At 35.6% G+C, this 22,746-nt stretch overlaps 1 non-coding gene across 1 annotated transcript; it reads left to right on the top strand.

Moving 5' to 3' along the window:
- The first annotated feature begins 10,417 nt into the window (after positions 1-10,417).
- Positions 10,418-10,524, top strand: LOC113870536. Its single transcript, XR_003505559.1, has one exon. It is a non-coding gene; the product is annotated as a small nucleolar RNA R71 (small nucleolar RNA).
- Positions 10,525-22,746: the final 12,222 nt, after the last annotated feature.

The following is a 22,746-nucleotide window of genomic DNA, read 5'->3' as shown; positions in this document are numbered from 1 at the left end:
CTTTTCAAATGACTAAGATTTTTTTTTTCTGTTACTTTTTTTTTCAAATAACTCATACTTTACTGTTACCCACCCCAAACTTAAAACTTTGCTTGTCCTCAAGCAATGTCATACAATATCACAACATGCCACTCCAAACTTAATTCTGAAAATCATCTTTGGTTAAACTTAAATTGCCTCTTTCTTATTTGGAAAGGTGTCATGGTTTTTCAGTAGGGCTTGAAGTGAAGTTTACCAAAACACAGGTTAAAGGCTCAAAAGGGTGAACTAGGATTTTCAGCACAAGGGAGGTTTATTTAGGCTCTAAGCATCCACAAGGAAGGCCTCCATCATATATGTGACTTTAACATATTATAAATTCAATTAAGAACAATGCAAGCTCTAGAGGTGCAGCAAAATATGAGATCTATTTCACACATCAAGAAATGTCATGCATGAGGCTCAAGTCTCACCAAGGAATTAAAGTAAAAATATTAAATAATCAAGCTCACAATTTACTTTTTCAGAATTGTATGTACAGAATGGCAAGACTACCTCAATTTGAAAATGATAAGTGTGACAATCATGTGAGAATGGGAAAAACATCTTAAAAAATTTGAAATTCAGAATTCACAGAATCTCACTATATTCAATTATTTCAAAAGATGCAGTTTAATAATTCTTTTTCAATTATTTTTGTGTTTTTCAGGAAGTGGTTTCAACTTAAAATCATGAAGTAGAGGTATAGAATTTCACCCCCTTTCTATGAAAGCTTGTGCAGGTGTGCAGTTCAAATGTGAGTGTTGTGTGCAAAGGTGAAGTGTTCTGCACAAACGAAATTCAGATCATCATCAGTTTAAAGGAATTTCATGAAATGAATACTGCAGAAATTTTAAAGTAATTAACAACAAAATGCATTACGACTGAAAATGATTTAAAATGTTCTCAACATTCAAAAGTGCTAACTGAATTATATAGAATATAAATTGTTCTAAGCACTCAAACTTTTACAGCTGTAAAATAAAGCAAAATAACTCCTAATCTATGCTTCTTCTTCCTCCTCTTCCTCTAAACTGGTTTCTTCTTCTTCCTCTTCATTTTCTTCATTTTCTCTTGGAGGAGTGTGCATACCAGGAGTGAACAATGGAAGATTGTTAAATGTAGTGGCCCTCAGACATGGTACATTTTGAACTTCAGACTCATACAACTGCTCCTTTGTCATTCCTAGCTTCTTTCCTATGTTCATCATCATAGTGTCCATCAAGAGAAGTCCAGCTTTATGACTTTCAAGGAAAGCATCCTGCCTTGCAACCAAGGACTCTTGTCTGTCCAGAATTCTTTGTAGCTGAGACTTCATTTTTAGAGGTAATTCCTTTTTGAATTTAGTTAGAAGAGGTGAGGCAACAGTGACAGGGGTGTTGGTATAGATTTCCTTGATCATAGCAGCTGTTATAGGAGGAGTGGCCTTAAGTTGTTCTATAAAATCTACAAAATCCACTCCAGCATCCTTGCACAGCAAAGCTAACACGCCTAAAAAAGCTAAAGAATCAACCTTTGATTTTAAAATTGCTTTAATGTTGTTGTTAATCACTTTCCCAACATCCACAAAGAAGTCATTCACTATTGCAAAGATCAATTATGCTCTCTTGATGGCAATAGTGAAGCTGTGAATTACAGGCATAAAAGAACTCAAAATAAAAATACTCCACACTTTTGTGAAGGGCAGCAGATTTCTGGTTGGGATATTCTTGGGTGTGGAGATGTTTTTAGCCTCATCTCTTGCTTTCATTTCCCAAGTTATCCCTAATCTGCCTATCCTGTGCAGAATTTCTGTATAATCCTTGTCTTTTTCATTCAGAAATTCGTAGAAGTCTTTCTGTTCTTCTCCCCTCTCAGCTGTGATTTGCAATACTTTGTTGATGTTCTCAGCTGAGAAATTGATCAGTTTGCCCCTTACAAAAGTGTGATTGGAGGGTATATGTTCTCCTTTAGTCCTCAAAGCATTAGCATAAAATTCCTGTGTCCGCTCTCTGAATCCCTTGCCAGTAGCTGATACAAATAGTTCCCATCCTCTCTTCTTGATTTGGTCAGAGAATTCAGGGTGTTCATCCTCCTTTAGTTCAAAGTTTCTGTCATGTACTATTTTTCTTTTCAGAATATTAGCCTTGAAGTAGTTTTCCTGTGGGTTGCCTCTGAATCTAGGGTCATGCTCAGGTATGCTTCTTGAAGAAGGACCTTCTAAAAATCTGCCTCTTTTTGTCCTAAGAGTTCCCCTTGGTGTGCTTGCCATTTTTCAGTACCTATCACAATTTTAAATCAAGAAAGAATTAGTTCAGAATTTAACCAAGTGTGCAGGAATTATTTCAACAATTGCAGCACCTTTTCTAACTCCAAATACAGAGAATATGCTATCTTAAAGCTATGTGAACCATCAACAAGTTATAATTCCAGTGAAATTCATCAGTATCTAGCTATGTCCAAGTGTAGGATAAGTTTTTAGGTTCAGCTCAACTCTTAATTTTCATGTTCAACGTGCTAAATGCAGAGCAGTATGACAACAAATGTAGAATCAAAGTTCCATGGTAAAAAAAAAAAAAAAAAACTCAGAACAAATCACTGTAATGCATCAAAACAATAATCCAGAATGTCTTGATCAAACAATTTTTAGTACCAAAAATCACATTAGTACTCATAAGATTCAATTTGAATTATTTTTCTGGATATTAAACTGAGTAAAATTAATTAAACACTTCACAGAACATGTTTCTCATCATACTCAATGCTACATTGCACAAATTTTTAAATAAAATTCCTAAAATATTCATGGCTATATTTCTACACATACTCAGCAAAGGAACAAAACAAAAATTCATAATCCAGATTCAAATTTTCATGAAAAATTACAGTTCTGACATGAATTCGACTCAATCACACCTTAATTTCATGTTCCAATCATCAATTAAGCATAATTTATTCCCAAATCACAATCCCCAAATTATCCCCAAATCAAATTCAGAAGAACCCTAGAATTTAAATTCGCAAATTGAAGAAAATCACTTGGAATTGGAGTGCAGAACTCATATAGACTTACTCGACAGTGATAATGTGGTGGAATGAAGTCTGAGATTCAGTTCAAAACAAACAGAAAGTTGCTAATTTTTTATTAAGGTATCTGGGCAGCTATGGTTTTGCATAGTGCGTTTTGGCTGTGGGGGTTTTAAGTGAAAACTCTGAACGCATGAAGGCTTTAAATAGGGAAAGTAATCACGCAGAAGATTTAGTTCAAAAATACCCTAGGCATGGTTATTTCACTCGTTCTGCATTTCAACTTAAAATCCTCGTGCAGCTCACGTGCTTACTTAAAATGAAGGAAGTTAAGGTTTAAAGGATCTGACCTGTGCGCGTGTTGGCTTTAAACAGCTAGGGTGAAGGCGCTCAACTGCGCATGGTAACTTCACCCAATTGGCGTTAAGGCGCGCATCTTCTTTGTGTAAGGCGTTCTGAACGCATCTTGGCTTTATTCACTTAGAGTGAAGGCGCGATTTGATGCGCCAAGACGTCATATGAGTAGAGTGAAGATGCACAACTGCTCCTCCTCAGCTTTTCACTCAGAGCTTCTGCATTTTGTCTCTATCCATTTAGCGTGTCAGCGAGCAACTATGCGTTGAAACTTCAATTGTTTAGAGTGAAAATCCACAACTCACTGCTTCAGATTCTTCTTTATTGGTCTGCGCCTGTTGGCTTCAAGTGTTTAAAGTTTCAACGCGCAGATCATAAGATCCCTGCGTTGCTACTCTACTCACTTGAGGTCTCAACTTTCATGATTGTTTATTCCATATCAACTTAAGAGCTGCAATTTTTCTGCAATCTGAATTCCTTGATTATGACCCATCTTGAAACTTAAGTTCACTATCTAATTTTTCTCTGAATCACAGCAAACAACCAATCAATTTTCACTACACTTCCTTATCAAAAATTAAATTTCAAAATATTAATTTCTACCTAATTCAACAAAAGTATACTACTATGACTCAAAATTAAATAGAAATTCAACATCTAAACTACAATCAATAAAAGTTCAGGTTTTAGAAACGTGAGTTGCCTCTCACAAGCACTCTTTTAACGTCACTTGCTTGACGTTTGATGTTTCTCATTCAAGAGAAACCACTTTGATGCATGAAATTTCCTTTGAGAATGTCTCTCCATGATAAATTTTCAACCTTTGGCCATTGACTTTGAACTCACTCCCTGTATTAGGATCTACCACCAAGACTGCCCCGTGAGGTGATACTTCTTTAATGAGGAAGGGTCCAGACCACCTTAATCTGAGTTTCCCTGGAAATAATTTCATTCTTGGATTGAACAACAACACTTGTTGTCCAGGTCTGAGTTCCCTTTTCAGGATGAACTTATCATGGATCCTTTTGGTTTTCTCCTTGTATATTTTGGCATTTTCATAGGCTTGCTATCTGAATTCTTCTAATTCATGTAGCTACAAAATTCTCTTCTATCCAGGCTTTGCCAAATCAAAATTTAGCCACTTTGTAGCCCAATAAGCCTTATGTTCCAATGCCACAGGTAAATGACATGCCTTTTCATAGACTAATTGGTAAGGTGACATACCAATTGGAGTCTTAAAGGCTGTTCTGTATGCCCATAGACAGTCATCTAGCTTCTTTGACCAGTCCTTTCTTGATTGATTCACCACCTTCTCCAAGATTTGCTTAATTTCTCGATTTGAAACTTCCACTTTTTCACTTGTTTGTGGATGATAAGGTGTAGCAATCTTGTGTCTCACTCCATATTTTGCTAAGACTGAATCAAGATAATTGTTGCAAAAATAAGTACCTCCATCACTCAGTAAGATCTAGGTACTCCAAACTTAGTGAATATGTTTCTCTTGATAAAGGATATCACCACTCTAGCATCATTGGACCTTGTTGGGATGGCTTCCACCCGCTTAAACACATAATCTACTACCACAAGTATATATTCCTGAGAAAAAGATGTGGGAAATGGTCCCATGAAATCAATTCCCTATACATCAAACATCTCCACTTCTAGAATATTACTCAAGGGCAGTTCATGCTTTCTAGAGATATTGCCTGTCCTTTGACACTTGTCACAGCTTTCAACATAATTCCTGGCATCTTTAAACAATGTTGGCCAGAAAAATCCTGCTTGTAAGACTTTTACTGTAGTCCTTGAGCTACCATGGTGGCCTCCATATTCTGAGTTATGACAATGCCACAGAATTTCAGCTTGTTCTCCTTGTGGTATACACCTTCTCAGTAGACCATCAACCCTTATTTTGAACAAGTAAGGGTCTTCCCACACAAAAAATTTACTGTCATGTAAATTTTTTTTCTTTGTTGCCAATTAAACTTTATTGGAATCAGCTGAATGGCCTTAAAATTTGCTAAATCAGCAAACCAAAGTGACTCTTTGACCACAAATAACTTCTCATCTGGAAATTTTTCATTGATGTCCAAAGAATTAGAGTTCAAACTGTCCAATGGCAGTCTGGACAGATGGTTAGCTACTCCATTTTCCCTGCCCTTTTTATCTCTAATTTCCAGCTCAAACTCTTGCAGTAGCAGAATCCATCTCAACAATCTTAGTTTGGCATCCTACTTTGACAACAAATATTTAAGTGCAGAATGGTCAGTATATACTATTACTTTTGATCCTATCAAGTATGATCTGAATTTGTCAAAGGCAAACACAATGGCAAGGAGTTCCTTTTCAGTAGTTGTATAACTCACTTGTGCAGAATTTAAAACTTTGCTAGAATGATAAATCACATGCAATTTCTTGTCTTTTCTCTATCCTAGAACAGCTCCTACTGCACTATCACTAGCATCACACATTAATTCAAATGGTAAATTCCAATAAGGTTTAGCTAGAATGGGTGCAGAAATGAGTTTCTCTTTTAAAACAAAAAATGCATGCAAACATGCTTCATCAAACACAAATTCAGTTTCCTTGACAAGTAAATCACTAAGAGGTTTTGCTATTTTTGAAAAGTCTTTTATAAACCTCCTATAAAAACCTGCATGGCTTAAAAAACTCCTAATTCCCCTAATATTAATTGGTGAGGGCAGTTTACTAATGACTTCAATTTTTGCTTGTGATGAATCCACATTTTACTAAATTTTTATACATCATTTATTACTCTTTATAGAAAAGAATAGACTTAGATAGTGAAAATAAGATGAATATTCCAATTAGGCTACATAATATCGGTTTCTTAGTTTTTGGTTAATTTACATTGATTTAGATAGTTTATTTTACATGTTTTTATCATTTGAATAATGTGGCAGGAATCCCCATGCTTATTTTGAAGAATTATTGGATTTTGAGGAATTTGAGGTGAAAGTAACTACTTTCAAAATTGATAGTGACAACTACAGTAAGCCATTTCCAGCAAAGGGACCAAAGTGATCACTTTCAAAGCTCAAAGTGACAACTACAGCAACCCAGAATCCACTAAACCTGCGCGTGGTTACTATGAATATTCATAGTAGTCACTCCAGAGCATGCAGAATTGAAGGTATTGCGCGTAGTTACTATCAAAATTCATAGTGACAAATCCTGAGAGTCCAAAATGTCCCAGTGCTGCACGTGATTACTATGAATATTCATAGTAATCACTCCAGAGAGGCAAAACCCAACTGATGCTGCGCGTGTTTACTATGAAAGAATGAGAGTAACTACTTTGGAGGGTGCCAGCTTTAGTATAAGAAGATTTTTACCAAATTAGGGTAGGGGGTTCTTACACTTTTTGAACCTTTTCTCTTCTTTACTCAATTTAGGATATTTTTCCAGAGCTTAGGGCAACCTTGGGTGACAGCCAAGGGTCCAACCTAGGATTTGGTTTCTCATTTCTCTTGCTTTTACATTAATGTTAATGAGTTTTCTGCATTTCCTAACTGCGTTTTTGACCCCCATTTCCATAGAGGGCTAAATTTTGTGTAATCCTTAGTAAGTTCGCATAGATTCTTGAGTTACTTGAATTTAATGATAATATAATTCCTTTCTTTTCATGAATTACTTCTTCCTTGTCTCTTGAATTGAATTAATGGTGAATAAGGGGGGTATTGCTCAATTAACCCTAATTTCATTTTAAGGAGATTCTATACTAGGGATTGCTTAATCCTAGGTTTAATTCTAAGGTTGTGTAATTTTGGGATGAGAGATTAGAGCCTAACAAATTGCGTAATTTTGTTGGGACCATAAGGTTGATTTTCGCTTGTTAAATTAACCTAATTCATGGAAGAGAGGATGAATGTTAAATCTTGAGTGGAATGAGGATAGAATCTTTGTGGATGAACTAAGGATTGTTGCTTTCCATTGTTTGAACTAATTAAACTCGTTTGTTTGTTACTCTTTATTTTGATTTGAAACCACAAACCCCCCTCCCATTTTAATTGCTTGTTCAATTAATGCCTTCAACATGTTTAATGAAGATTAATAGCTAATGTTCACGGGAAACAATCTAGGGTAACCCTAGTACTACATTAAATTGTTTAAATTTTGATGAGGATTTGCGACAAATCTTTTAAACACCTCAAAATAAACCATCATCAGCTTGGTCCACCTCAATTCCCTTTTCAGAAATTCTATGGCCAAGGACTATTCCCTCTTGGACCATACAATGACATTTATCCCAATTTAGCATAAGGTTTGTATCTTGACATCTCTGCAAAACAATGGACAAATTAGATAGACAATCATCAAAAGAATTGCCAAAGACAGAAAAATCATCCATGAAGACCTCAATGGTGTTTTCTAATAAGTCTGAAAAAATGGTCAGCATGCACCTTTGGAAGGTGGCTGGAGCATTGCATAATCCAAATGGCATCCTTCTATATGCAAATACTCCAAATGGACATGTGAAGGCAGTCTTCTCTTGATCCATAGGGTCCACCGCTATTTGATTATAGCCTGAATATCCATCAAGGAAGCAATAAAATGCATGTCCAACCAATCTTTCTAACATTTGATCAGCAAATAGTAAGGGAAAATGATTCTTCCTTGTTGCATCATTAAGCTTTCTATAATCAATGCACATGTGACAGCCCGTCACAGTTCTAGTGGGTATTAATTCATTCTTTTCGTTTGCTATTACAGTCATTCCTCCTTTCTTAGGAACAACTTGAACTGGGCTGACCCATTGACTATCCAAAATTGGGTAGATTATCCATGCATATAATAGCTTCATCACCTCTTTTCTAACCACTTCCCTCATGGCTGGATTCAACCTTCTTTGTGGTTGTACTATTAGCTTGTAGTTGTCCTCAAACAGAATTTTGTGTCTACAAAAGGATGGGTTAATACCTTTCAAATTTGAGATGTGCCATCCAATTGCAGATTTGTGATTCCTTAAAACTCTCAGCAGCTTTTCTTCTTCATCTCCCTTGAGATTATTGCTTATAATCATTGGATATTGATGTCTTTGATCTAGAAAAGAGTACCTCAAGTGAGATGGCAATTGTTTCAGCTCAACTTTCTCTTCTTCCTCTTCTTTTTTCAGCTCCTCTCTTGTTGAATTTTTGGATAAAGGGATGATAGGCAATGTTTGAAGTTGCTGCATATATTCCATGAATGTTTCTTCTCTTTTTACAGTAGCTTGTGAATTTCCTGCAACTATAATTTCCCTTAACATAGAAAATTCATCAACATTATCAATTAATTGAGGAAATGAAATAGATTCTAAAATATCAACTCTCATGCAAGTGCTATCATCACTAGGATGTTTGAGTGCTTCAAAAACATTAAAAGTAACCTTTTCATCCTGCACTCTAAGCATTAATTCCCCTTTTTGCACATCAATCAAAGCTCTCCCTGTAGCTAAGAAGGGTCTGCCCAATATTAAAGGAATATCGGCATCCACTTCCATGACTAAAATCACAAAATCTGTAGGGAAAATAAACTTGTCAATTTTAACCAATAAATCCTCTACAATACCATATGGATAAGTATATGATCTATCCGCAAGTTGTAAAGTGATGCTTGTTGGTTTGACTTCCTCTATTTCAAGTCTTTTCATGATGGCAAGAGGCATAAGGTTGATGCTTGCCCCAAGATCACACAAAGCTTTTCCTATTGTGCAATTTCCAATAGAGTATGGAATGCTGAATGAGCCTGGGTCTTTTAATTTTTGAGGTAGCTTTCTCTGCAAAATAGCACTGCATTCTTCAGTCAAAGGGACTGTCTTGTCATTTCTAACTTTCTCTTCTTGGACAGCAGCTCCTTCATGAATTTTGCATATGAAGGCATTTGTTCTAATGCTTCAGCAAATGGTATATTAATTTGGAGCTTCTTGAAGATGTTTAGAAATCTCTCATACTGCCTTTCTTGCTTAGAATTGGTGACTCTTTGTGGATAGGGTACTCTCTTGTATCTCTCTTCATCTATAGGCTTGTTTGAATCTTCTAAAATCTGCCTCTTTGTTCTTCTCACAGTTTTAAGGAAGGTATCTACTTCTGAATTTTCTCTTTTCAATAAGGTGAAGTTCCCTTCCTCTAAATCAGATTTGATCTTCTCCTCTTCCTTGGTTTTCTCTCTCTTCTCAATTGGTTTTGGACTGCCCATAACAGCTCCACTCCTAGTCATCACAGCTTGGCATTGTTCTTCTGGATTTATAACTGTGTTGCTAGGGAATCTCCCATCGTCTCTACTGGACAGTTGCTCAGCTAGCTATCCAATCTGTGTTTCCAGCTTCTTCATGGAAGATTCTTAATTTTTGAAGCTTGTTTGTGTTACTTTCATGAATTGCAGCATTGTTTCTTCCATTTCATTCAGCCTTTCATTCAGTGGTTTAGAAAACCTCTTATTTTTTTTAAGTTGGTTGGCTGGATTCCCTTGGAAATAAGGTTGTTGTGCTGTTGGACTTGCATTTGAAAATGGGATAGCAGAGTTAGAATTTTTCCAATTGGAATTTTGGTTATTCCAACTATGTTGCTGCTGGTTTCTATTGTTAGAGAACTAAAAACCAAGGGGAAATGAAGATTGTTGTCTCTGAAAATTCCCCATATAATGGACTTGCTCTTGAGATTCAGAATTATTCTCATCACAAGCTCTGTTTACATGATTCCCTCCACAAAAGTCACACACAAGTGGAGTGTTATGTGTTGGTGCAGCTTGTAAGTTGCTGATTTGTTGGGTGAGTGCAGCTATTTGTTTAGAAAACAATTGGTTTTGCAGCTGATTTTGAGTCAAAAAAGTCTCAAGAAGTTATGCCTCATAGCCACTACTTCTTGTTGATTGTCTTAACCTACAGCTTTGATGCATAGAGGAGGCCATCATATCTATAATTCCTTGAGCTTTTTCTAGTGATTTGGTGTTCAATGAACCTCCTGCAGCTGCATCTATCATGGTTCTAGTTGCTGGATTCATCCCATTATAGAAGGTTTCAAGTTGCATCCATTCCAGTATGCAATGGTGTGGGCATCTTCTCAAGAGTTCCTTGTATCTCTCCTATGCCTCATATAAAGTTTCTCCTTTTTTCTGCATGAAGGATGTGATCTCTCCTCTTAGCTTTGCAGCCTTAGAAGGTGGAAAATATTTAGAGAAAAACATGTTGACCAGATCTGTCCAAGTAGTTATGCTCCCTTGTGGTTGGACTTGGAGCCAACATTTTGCCTTGTCCCTCAAGGAAAATGGGAACAATCTTAATCTAATTGCATCTTTGTTGACTCCATTAATCCTTATGGGATCACATAACTGCAAAAAATTAGAAATATGTAAGTTAGGATCATCTGAAATTAAACAAGAAAATTGATCTTGTTGAACTAGGTGAAGTAAGGCAGGTTTAGTCTCAAAATGGTTGGCTTGACAATAGAAGAACTGTATCCATGCATATTAGGTACTCCATAGTCTCCTAAAGTCCTTTGTCTATGTGGTTCAGCCATTTTTGCTTCTGAATTTACAGGTGAAGTTGGAGAATTAGCTTTTCTTTCTGCTGAGTTTGGTGAAGAAGGTGTAAACTGTGAATTCTGCTTCTTTTTAGCTGAGTTCTCTGCCCTTAATTCGTTCCTTATCCTTCTCAAAGTTCTGTCTATGTCCAGATCAAATACAAGAACAAATTTGTCTTTATTCTTCCCACGCATATAACACAAGGAAAACTAAACACAAGCACTAATACTTGAAATTTGATTAGAACACAGAGCAGTAGAGTGCAGAGAAATTACAATCAAAATATTCTTCAAGAGCTAAAAGAGATAATCTTTATTTATTTAAAAACAGAACAGCAATACAGTATTACAAAAATTAAAATAATAACAGCTAATATATGTAAAGTAACTACCAAAACTTAATACGAAATTGAACTATCAAACAGAACTGAATTAAAACAAAAAGTAAGTGGTACAATCTAGCTATCCTCTAGTTACTAATGATGTTAAAAATTAAGATCCCCGGCAATGGCGTCAAAAACTTGTTACACGCTTTTTCTATCGCAGCAGTTAAATGGTGTAATTTCACTACTACCAAGTGTACTAGGTAGTTGTAGCAAGTTATAAAATGTGGAAATCAGATTGAGTTCCAAGTATCGTCCTCTAGGATCTTATTTTTAATCACCAATTCACAAGATAATAACCATTTGCACCAAACAATTCATTGAACAAATTTCAATATGCAAGAAAGTAAAATTCAAAATTAAGGAAATGAGAAATTGTTAAAAACAGAATGTTAACTTGTACTATTAAAATGAATCATGAATGGAAAAAAGTTAGGAATTTATTTCACTAGAATATCAATATCAATTCAGTTCTACCTCTAAACATTCAAGTATTTGATTGATTGACAGTCAGTTTCTCTTTATAATAACCAAAGATTGATTCCTCAACTCATTGGTCCTAATATTCAACCAAATCTCCCTAATTCCTTAGGCCAAATTCAGTTCAATATTGCATTACGAATTAGAACCAAAAGATTGCAAAACTAAGACCACTTATCCCTAAGAAAATCAAGAGTTTTGGGAATTAATTCAGATCCAAGCAACAAACCCAATTTTCATTAGTAAAGGTTACTCTTTGATTAATCAATTGAATTTCTATTCAAAGATCAAGTAAACACAGAATTAATCCCTCAATCAAATCAATTACTCAAAGTTCAAAGTCAAAACGAAATTAATATATCAATTCTAGAACCATAAATCCTTAACAAAAGAGTTAGAAACACATTACAATGAAATGGAGAGAAGCAAGAAGATGAAAAGCAGAGAGTCATCTCAATAACTTTGCCTTCTCCCAGATTCCTCTAGCAAAGAAGAACAAAAGTCGCTCCTCTCCTCTCCCTCTGACTTCCCTTGGAAGTTAAAACGGTTACAAAATGAATACCAAAACAAAAAATGACAAAAATCCCCTTTTCTTAAATTCCTAATTCCTATTTATAGAGTTCCCCTAATTCTTCGACTTAACCCTTGAAATTCTAAAAGTTAGTTGTCCCCAGGTGTTCTGGAATCTTCTAAAAGTGATACAAAAGCTCCAAACGTCCAAAATTGGAAAGAAGAAGAAGTTATAAAGTTACAGAATTCTGCGCCAAAACGCGCAGTGGCTGGAGTAAAGGTGCGCCTTGGTTGCATGTGCTATGAGTTGCAACGCGCTCGTGCGCGGCAAAGCTTCAAATGATGTGCGTTTCAACGCATAGCACTTCAATGAATGCTTCTTCTATGTGCTTAGCTCTGCGTTGCTATGCCATCTGCTATGCGTTTCCACGCTCTGTTGCGCACCAAAGCGCTAGGTGATGTGCATTTCAACGCAATGACAGTTATCCAGTTTCAGTTGCTGGAGTGTTAACGTGCATCACTCAAAGTGGCCACGTAAACCAAGTGCTGTATTTTGTTCTTTCCATGTTCAAACGCCAATCACTTGGAGTTGTAACGCCCAGCTCTTAGGATTTCTTAAATCTTGATTATTTGACTATTCTTCTTCAATTTCAGCTGCTAATCCTTCCTTTAAGAAATTTCAACAACTTTTCATCTTTTTGCATGACTCCTACAAAAATCTAAACCATTTTTAATATTTCAACAAAACAACAATTTACACTAATTATATTATTTTTGTGATCTTTTCAAGTTTATTTTAGAACTATTTTCCTAATTATTAACCAAAAACTATGCTAAAAATATGGTAAAATATGGATTTATCAGATTGACACTCATTACAATGAGTAGCTAAATCACTTTTTTGTTGAGATTGAATGTAATCTATCAATCACTTTTCTGCTTTTCCTAACATATTTTCCTTATTAAATGGGTTAAAACTATAGTAAAATACTAGTAAAAATATGGATTCATCACTACCCCAAACTTGAATTTTTGCTTGTCCTCAAGCAAATCAAACTAAATCAAGGGTAAGTTCCTCCATTTTCAAATTCAATTAACAAACTGCTTTTCTAAGATTTTCCAATTTCCAATTTTGTGTTTTTCTGCAAAATTTTTAATCAAGTTGTTCATCAAATTACTCATCATAATAGTCACACTGCATTAATCATACTCTAAGTAAGAATTTCTATCTAAGTTCATATATCTCAGCAAAGTTCATGTGAGCAACATTGAAAAGCATGATCACAGCTCACAAGAAGTGTTTCCCTCAGCACTTAACAATGTTTAGGTACTATTTTCTCTCTAAATCATCATTTTTACTACACTTTACCATAGGCTTGCATATATTCTCAATCTCCTCTATAAAAATGTAACAAATCACATATCAAGAAGACATTTCAGGTAAAATTAAGGTTAAGGGACTGGTAGATGTTCAATCAATTTGGGAAACAATGTAGGTTATGCCAAATAGAAAAAATGCAATTCAAGTAGATGAGATTTAGAATTTAGAGTGAGATTGCATTCTTTTTATCTTCCATTCAATCCTGCACGACATTTTCTAATATTTGCAACATTTCAATTGTTTTTCATGTATCAATTTATGCATTTATGCACAAATTTCTTTTCTGTGTTTCACACTTTGTCTTTCTTCTTTTCAATCTTTGCTTTTCATTTTTCTTTTCAATTAACTCAGAACTTGGAGCTTTTGCTGTTTCTTTTCTTTTTAAGTAACTCATACTTTTGCTGTTACCCACCCCAAACTTAAAATTTTGCTTGTCCTCAAGCAATGTCATACAATATCACAACATGTCACCCCAAACTTAATTCTGAAAATCATCTTTGGTTAAACTCAAATTGCCTTTTTCTTATTTGGACAGGTTTCATGGTTTTCCAGTAGGGCTTGTATTGAAGTTTACCAAAAGACATGTAAAATGCTCAAAAGGGTGAACTAGGATTTTTAGCACAAGGGAGGTTTATTTAGGCTCTAAGCATGAACAAGGAAGGCCTCCATCATATATGTGAATTATACAATTTACAAATTCAATTAAGAAACAATGCAAGTTCTAGAGGTGCAGCAAAATATGAGATCAATCAACACACAACAAGAAATGCATGAGGTTCAAGTCTCACCAACTATATTTAAGTGAACATGTTAATCAAAGAAGCTCACACTCAACTTTTTCATAATTATATGCACATAGTGGCAAGACTGCCTCATTTTGACAATTACAAGTGTGATATCAGTTTGAGAATGTGAAAAACAACTTAAAAAGAAAAATTAAGTCAGAATTCATAGAATTATCAATTGAAATGTAATCGTTGCATAGAAAACAATTCAATATCTATACTAATCTATACTAATATGTTTGTGTTTTTCTAAAAAAATTCAGTGTATTGTGAAGCTAACACATGAACAAGAGGTAAACAATAACCCCCCTTTCATGGCAGCTTGTGAAAGTGTCAACATCCATGTATTTGAGTGTTGTGTAATTGTGACAATTTTTGCACAAAACACCAAAAATTCCATCAATTATCAGAAAAGTAAGGTAATGAAAATTGCAGAATTCTAAAACTAAAAGAAATTGAACTTCATTACAATTGAAAAGTATTAAAATTGTTCTGAACAACTACTGCATTTACAGAAACAAAAACTCCTAATTGTTAAAATTTACATATATCTAAATTAAAATCTTATGCTTCATCCTCTTCATCTGAGGTTGCTTCTTCCTCTGATTCTTCTTCTTCATCTTCTTCCTCCTCCACCACTTCTTCATCTGGATGTGGGAAAGTGAGTTTTGTAGATTGGCAGATCCTTAAATATTGAGGAACGAAGGCACTGAGCATTCTCTGCAAAATCTAGAGTATGGTACATCTCATCCTTGGTCATTCCCATCTTCTGACCAAGGTTCAGCATAACACATTCTAGCAGCATGATTCCAGCTTTAACACTGCTATAAAGTCCAGTTTGCCTCTTAGCCAACTGGTTCTGCCATTCAGCCATCAATGATAGTGTGTCCTTCATTTTCATTAGTTTTTTCTTTCTTAAACTGAGAAGGGATAGGAGCTTCTGAAGTGCAGGATGTAGTTGCATAGATCTCCTTCACCATTGCAACTGAGATTGAAGGTGCAGCTCTGATCTTCTCTTGGTAATCACCAATTTCTACCCCTGCATCCTCACACAGCACAGTTCTTAATGAGGAAAAAGCCAATGAATTTGTTTTTGTTTTCAGGATATTCACAATACATTCATTGATCACTTCTCCTACATCAATATACATGTCATTTACAATAGCAAATAGGAGTTTGGCCTTTTTTACTGCTAGTGTTGAACTGTGCTTTACTGGTATAAAGGAGTTCAGAATAAAGGTACTCTAGACTTTATCAAATGGCCGAAGATTCTTGGTGGTGATGCACTTGGGCTTCTTTGCCTGGTTCAGCTGCCAAGTTGTCCCTGGTCTTCCAACCCTCTGTAGGATTTCCACATAGTCCTTCTCTGGACTATTCTTGAAGACACTGAAGTTTAGTTGTCCAAGTTGCCTTTCAGTGTTGACGTTTAGCACCCTGTTGATGTTAGCAGCAGAAAAATCAACTCCATCCTCTTGACCATTGTTTGGTAGTTGGGTATTTGGTCTCCCTTGAACCTCATGGCATTGACATAGAACTCTTGTGTAATTTCCCTCTAGCCAATACCAGCCATTGAGCAAAAAAATTCCCACTCCCTTTTTTTGGATTTCCTCTTTGTACTCAGGGTAGTTGTCTCCAACTATTTCAAATGCTCTATCTGGAACTATCTTCCTTCTCAGAATGTTAGCCTTGAAATAGTTCTCATGAGCTATGCTCCTAAACCTTGGATCATGCTCAGCAACAGGTCTTGAGGATGAAGCTGCTGCTAGTCTGCCCCTCTTAGTCCTTGGGGTTCCCTTTAAAGATCCTACTAGAGTGTTGTTTGAAGTTCTTGTAATTTTCAAATTCTGTTAAGAAAAATTAATTTGAACAAGTTAAAGTGCAATCCGCTGTCAAGACAATGCAATTGTTTATACGTGTCACAAATTTGGAGAACTAACTAGCAAGTGTACTAGGTAGTTGTAGCAAGTAATAAAATTTAGAAATCAATATGAGTCCCAAGTATCGTCCTCAGGGATTAGTTCTATCAATTACCACTTCACAAATCAATAACTAGTTGAGCCAAACAAATTTGGAGTGTTTTGAATCATTTAACAAACAAAAACAATAAAGGGCAAAAATCTGAAAAATACAGCAAAATAAAGGTACGAATTTAGAAATGAAATAATATGTAAATGAAGTTAGGATTGATTCATCTCTTTATCAATTGCCAAACTGAAGTAGATCTGAACTCTTAAGTTCCTTAATTGATTGATGATCAATTTCACTAGATTAATCAAAGGACAATTCCTTGCCTCATTGATCCTAATATCTAGCTAAACTACCCTAATTTCTTAGGTGTAATTCAATCAAACATTGCATTGGGCATTAGAAATTAAGAGATCACGAATTCTTATCCCTAAGATATCCATAACCTTGACATTTAATTCAAATATGAGAAATAAACTCAATTTCCATTGATGAAGATTTCTCTAAGTTCAATTGAATGAAGGATTAGTTCACAATTGCATTAAGAACAGAATTAAATGTTCAATACAATCAAGATCTTAAAATCCAGATCCATAATCAATTTACAATATCAAAATCGGATCCATCAATCCATAACAAAAAGAAATCATAACATGTTTCTAAAAGAAAAATAGAAAGAAAGAGTAGGAGAAAAGGAGCTGCAGAATTTCTTCATAAATCCAATCTCCAGCCTAATTCCTCAAGGTCCAGAGCTTGGAAATCGCCCCCAATCTCCCTCTCTAACTCTCTTAAGGTGTGGAAATGAAAAGAAAATAAAAAATGGAAAAAGACCTCCAATTCTGAACTCTTAACTTCTATTTATAATATTTTTCCCGCCTTTTCCACTTTCACACTTTATTCTCTAAGGATTATAGCATGAAAGGTCTTCTAGAAGCTTTTATAACAGAATTAGAAACTCAAATCGTCCAAAGTTGACACTTAGAAGTGATATTTAAAATTCTGTTACTTTTGCGTAGACACTCTGAGCACTTGAAGTGGTTACGCACTGACTGCGTAGCCACTCTGGGCACTTGAAGTAGCTACGCGCTCAATTGCGTAGCTACTCTGATCACTTGAAGTAGCTATGCGCACTGTGCAGTTCTGAATTGGCCTTGGGCGTAGCTACTCTTAGCACCTGGAGTGGCTATGCGCTTACTGCATAGCTACTCTGAACACTTGAAGTAGCTACTCTCTTGGTCATCATAGATTTTCTTCTTCAAAGTGTTAACTCTATGCACTCAAAGTGGCTACGCCCACCACATAACACTTGATTCTTCATCTTTTAAGCTCAATTTCTCTACTTTCTTCACGTCAATCTTCAACTCGAACATCTTCAGCTCAAGCTTCTGCACAAAATTAAGTCTTTTTAAGCAAAATTGTCCAGAATTGGAATAAAATCTAAAATTCTAAACTATTTATACAATTATGAATATTAATGTAATTTTTATGATATTTTCAAGTTTATTTACTATTTAACTCTTTATTTGCTAACAAAAACTAGGCTAAAAATATAGTAAAATGTGAATTTATCAATACGCATATGCAAAATTACAACTGCACAGCATTAGCAATCAAACTCAAAAAGATTGTAATTTTTGTCTCAATTTGCAATTTCAGAATACATACTATCACAGAATATCAGGGTAACGCAGAAGGACACATTCAGGTTTTCAATAAATTTTCAATAAAATTCTTCAACCCACTCATTCTCAGCAAGAAGAAGTTTCATCACGATAATGCAGAAGTAATTGTCATGAAAATTTTCAAACATTCAGTCTTAGTACATAGCAGTAATTAATTTCAGACAATCACATTCAAGAATTTCAATTCAAATATTTTTCAATGAAGTGTTATAGGTCAACTCATATTCTGCAGAAATTTGTTCATGTATATATCATAATGTGCTTCGAATCTTCCAATAAGAACATCAAATGAAGTGAAAATCTAGCCACATTCTCTTTTAGTTCCATGTTCGAATCAATTTATCTCAGAAAATTCTTTCATTTGCCTTATTCAAACATTTTCTCAAATATTTTAAACATAAAGGACCCTAACCACAGATTTTAGAAATGAAGAAGAATGTACCTGGAATGGAGATGCAGAAATGTAGGTTCAAGTGTATGAAAGAAGAAATACTGCTGAGTCGATACATAGAGAATGACAATCAGAGAAAACGTAGAGAGAAATGTGAGTTTTTGGGATGAGTGTGTGTGTGTGTGTGTGTGTGTGTGTGTGTGTGTGTGTGTGTGTGTGTGATCACTTTAAGCAATATTTATAATCACACGTGTGCACGTGACCACTCTTTAAGGAAAAAGTGAACGTTACAGTATTAAAGGCATCCAGCGTGATTACTATTTTCAAACAAAGTGAGCGTTCCAGAGAGGTTGATTTTATAATTGAAATGCGCGTTGTCACTATTGCTGGGCAAAGTGACAACACGCAAGCTTATTTCCTGAGCTTGATTACTTTTATCAATGAAAGGGAAAACGCACAAAGAGATGTCTCATACTTACCTATGCATGGTCACTTTTTTCAGGGAAAGTGAGTGTTCCAGAGGGAGTTATTTCCTTTAGACATCTGCGTGGTCACTCTTATCAGCAAGAGTGGATGTTCCAAAAGGGCATGTTTTCCAGTCAGCCTCTGCGTGATCACTTTTATCAGTAAAAGTGATTGTTCCAGAGGAGTATGTTACTCTTCATGCCTCTGCGTGATCACTTTTATCAGTAAAAGTGATTGTTCCAGAGGGGAACATCAAAATGCAGTCTCTGCGTTACTCCTTTCCTGCAAAATAGTGATTCCTTTCATCAATCAAAGCTCTCTAAAACCTCAAATAACTCACTTATCAAATTCTAATCCTTCCAATACACACTCACTATATGAAATCTTAATTCATTCATCAGATCAACCCCAAAATACAAATGCAGCAGAATCACATAAATGAAATTGTAGAAATTGAACAAAATGAATAATGAAAATTCAAATGCAATGCAAAAAGCTTAAAATGGTTCAGAAATGTGAGTTGTCTCTCACAAAGCGCTCTTTTAACGTCACTAGCTTAACGCCTATTAATCTTTGGTTCTAAGAGATGATTTTGAAGATAATGACTCTCACTCTATCCTTACATATTTCCACCTTTTCTCACCAACTTGCAGCTCTTCATTTAGTTCTGAACATGCAAAAAGTAAAAGTGGAGGGACTTCTAGTAGTTTAATATACTCATTAGGTTTCTTTCCCTCCTTCTCATTATCTTGGTATGTTACTGCAACAAGGATCTCTCTTTGTATAGAATTATCATTCTGTTTTCCCTGCTTGGGATACTGCAGTCCTTGAGGAAATAAAAGCTTTTTGCATTTAGCTTCCTCTATTGGCATGTAAACATCTTCAAACATATGCTTTTTGGTTCTTTTTTTAGGTCGTGTCTTGCTGCAGTCCTTTGTTCATTTTCTCTTAAATTCTCTTAAAAGAGTTAGTTATTTTTCCTTGAAATCCTCTTGTTGATTATCTTGATCACTATTCTCTTCAAATTTATCTAATGCTTTCTTTTTCTCAACAGTTTTAGGACTTGAACATTCCACTTCACTCCTTGTACAGACAACTTGGCTTTGCTCTATTGGATTTACAATGGTATTGTTAGGTAATTTTCATCATTCCTATTTAACGATTGCTCTGAAATTTGTCCTATGTGCTTCTCCATCTTCTTCATAGATGCATCTTGATTCTCAAAACTTGACTAAGTAAATTCCATGAATTGGAGTAAAGTTTCTTCAAGTTCATTCATTCTTTTTGGAAAAGTCTGTGAAGGCTGCAGTCCTCCTTGAGGTTGAGAATATGATATTTGAAAATAAGGTTATGAAGATTGAGGACTAGAAAATGGTGTTGTTGCAGCAAGCATTTCTTGATTCCAATCATAATATGGCTGACTCATGTTAGCTTGATGTTGATATATATGCTGAAAGGTAGATTCAAGTCTTTAAAAATTTTCTCCATAATTGATTTCTTCTTGAAAATCTGGTGCATCCACATCATAGGTTTCGTTCATATCATTTTCACTATCAAAATCACAAACCAAGGGGTTAGTTTGGACAACTCCAGCTCGAAAATTAGTAATTAAAGCTTCAAAAGCATCTACTTCATAAGCTTCTGCTCTTGCAACTTGGCTTTGATGGAAATTTTGATACATGCTTGTTGTTTTCAAATAATAGAGCAACTTATTTTTTTAGTTTTTCCTTGCATACAAAAAGAAAGAAAACGAAAGTCAAATCGCATTTGTAACTAGGAAAAATGAAATATGAAATTATGCAGAAAGTTATAAAACATAACATGCAGCAAACATAGAAAATTATGCAGGATGGAATTTACAATTACGCAGAAAAATGAAAAACAAGATTATGCAGAAAAAATGCAAAAGAATACAGAAAAGCTACAAAACAAAATATGTAGAAAACACAAAAATTTATGCAGAACAAAAATTAAAATTATGCAAAAGAATGAAAAACAAAATTATGCAAGATGTAACGCCCCAAAAATGTAATATTGTTTGAATATATATATATATATATATATATATATATATATATATACTATTTTGTGGTATGATGATTGACTTGATGGTGATATAGATGTACGGATGTGCCTTAGTTTGATGGGAATATGTGTGTGAATACAGATATATGTAAATGTATGTATACGTGTGGGTGATTGGAATTTGGATTGAAAGAAATAGGTTAAGTCCTGGTGCAGGGCATTCTTGCTGTAGCGAGATAATCTTGCTGTAGCGAGAGGTCCTTGGGAGGAAAACATGCGACTGTCGCCTTCTCGTTATAGCGACAGACGTCTCGTTGTAGCGACAGTTTAGGGTGCATTTCTGGGTGCAATCTCACTGTAGCGAGAGGGTCTCGCTGTAGCGAGATTTTGCAGAAACCAGAGTACAGATTTGTCTGAGTTTTTCACTTAAGCGACAGAGGGCGTCGCTGCAGTGAGAGGTGCCTCGCTGCAGCGAGAGGAGTCGCTATAGCGAGAATGTCGCAACTAGAGGAGTATTTGAAGGGTTAAGGTTCAAGGAAAGGGTTATTTTTCATGATTTCCCTTTCTCTCCTTTACAATTCTCTCTACCCAAACCCATTCCTACCGATTAAAAACCCTTCAAGGACGTTTGAGATCTTGGTTGAAGGTTGGAAATACGTTTGGAGTCTTTGGAGGTAAGTTCTATGGTTAGGGTTTCAATTTTCGTCCCTCTCCTTCATTTTTTTAAGTTCCCCCTAAGTTTCCTCGGGATTTCTGTGTGCTTTAGGGATGAAATCCGTGTAGGGAGGCGATTCCATCAACGTTTCGTGGCGGGCCTTCATTTTGAGGTAAGGGAAGGACTTTACTCTAGTTATCTTTGTTAGAAATAGGTCTATTTGGTTGTTTATGGCAATGAGATAGAAATAGGAGGTGGAAATATGTGTATTGATGAATTGTACAAATTGGGTTGAGTCCGGAGGTGTTCGACCTCTGGCACATTGTGTGAAATTGAGTGATGTGATTTGTGTTGGTTGTCATTGGATGCAAGGAAATGATGTGTGTATGATAGAAATGTGATTATGAATGCGTTAAGCATGATGTGTGATGATTGTGATGAAATGGTTGGTTACAATGTGGATGAAATTGTGTTGACATGCCCTTGATTGCTAATTGAATAATGTGAATGGTTGGAAATGAGTGTGGATGGCATGTTGAATGAATGATGATGTGTTTGGGTGTTGGAACTATGAATGGTTCAGAGATACACTGGAGGTGTGGAAGATGGGGGCGAGAGAAATACCTTGGGGAAGAGAGGGTGGTGGTGACACCAACAGTGAGCGTGAGTGCACCACAGGCCACACACTCTCCTCCTGACTCGGCCTCTGACTAACACCTTTGCCTCGGGGGCTCAATATCGCACATGTTGTATCCATGAAGCGAGAGCTATTCGGGCGACCATCCATAGTATAACTGAGTAAGTCCATGTGGTCAAGGGCATCAGGAATCTGTGATCACAGTGCCACAGTGAGCGTGGCTACGTACAGTGAGTGCACATGTATTTGTGTAAATGTGTGGATTTGTAATTGGTGCAGTGAGCGCACCTATTGTGATTGAGAATTTAGATGCATGATGGTCATTGACGTATGCCCCTAATATGATTAGAATTTATGTATAATGAGTCAGGTGAGTCTAATTTTGTGTGTTTATACTAGTGTAAAGGACTCACCCTTACGTTTATTTTTCAGGTAACCAAGACGATCAGCACCGGGGGCCCTTGAAGGAAGGAAGGATGAAACTGCTAT

The sequence above is a fragment of the Abrus precatorius genome, unplaced genomic scaffold (assembly GCF_003935025.1).
Source record: "Abrus precatorius isolate BTA unplaced genomic scaffold, Abrus_2018 Scaffold6, whole genome shotgun sequence".
In the NCBI taxonomy this organism is placed as follows: Eukaryota; Viridiplantae; Streptophyta; class Magnoliopsida; order Fabales; family Fabaceae; genus Abrus; species Abrus precatorius.
Note: the sequence above shows the minus strand (reverse complement) of the source record. Positions and strands in the feature narration are given on the sequence as shown.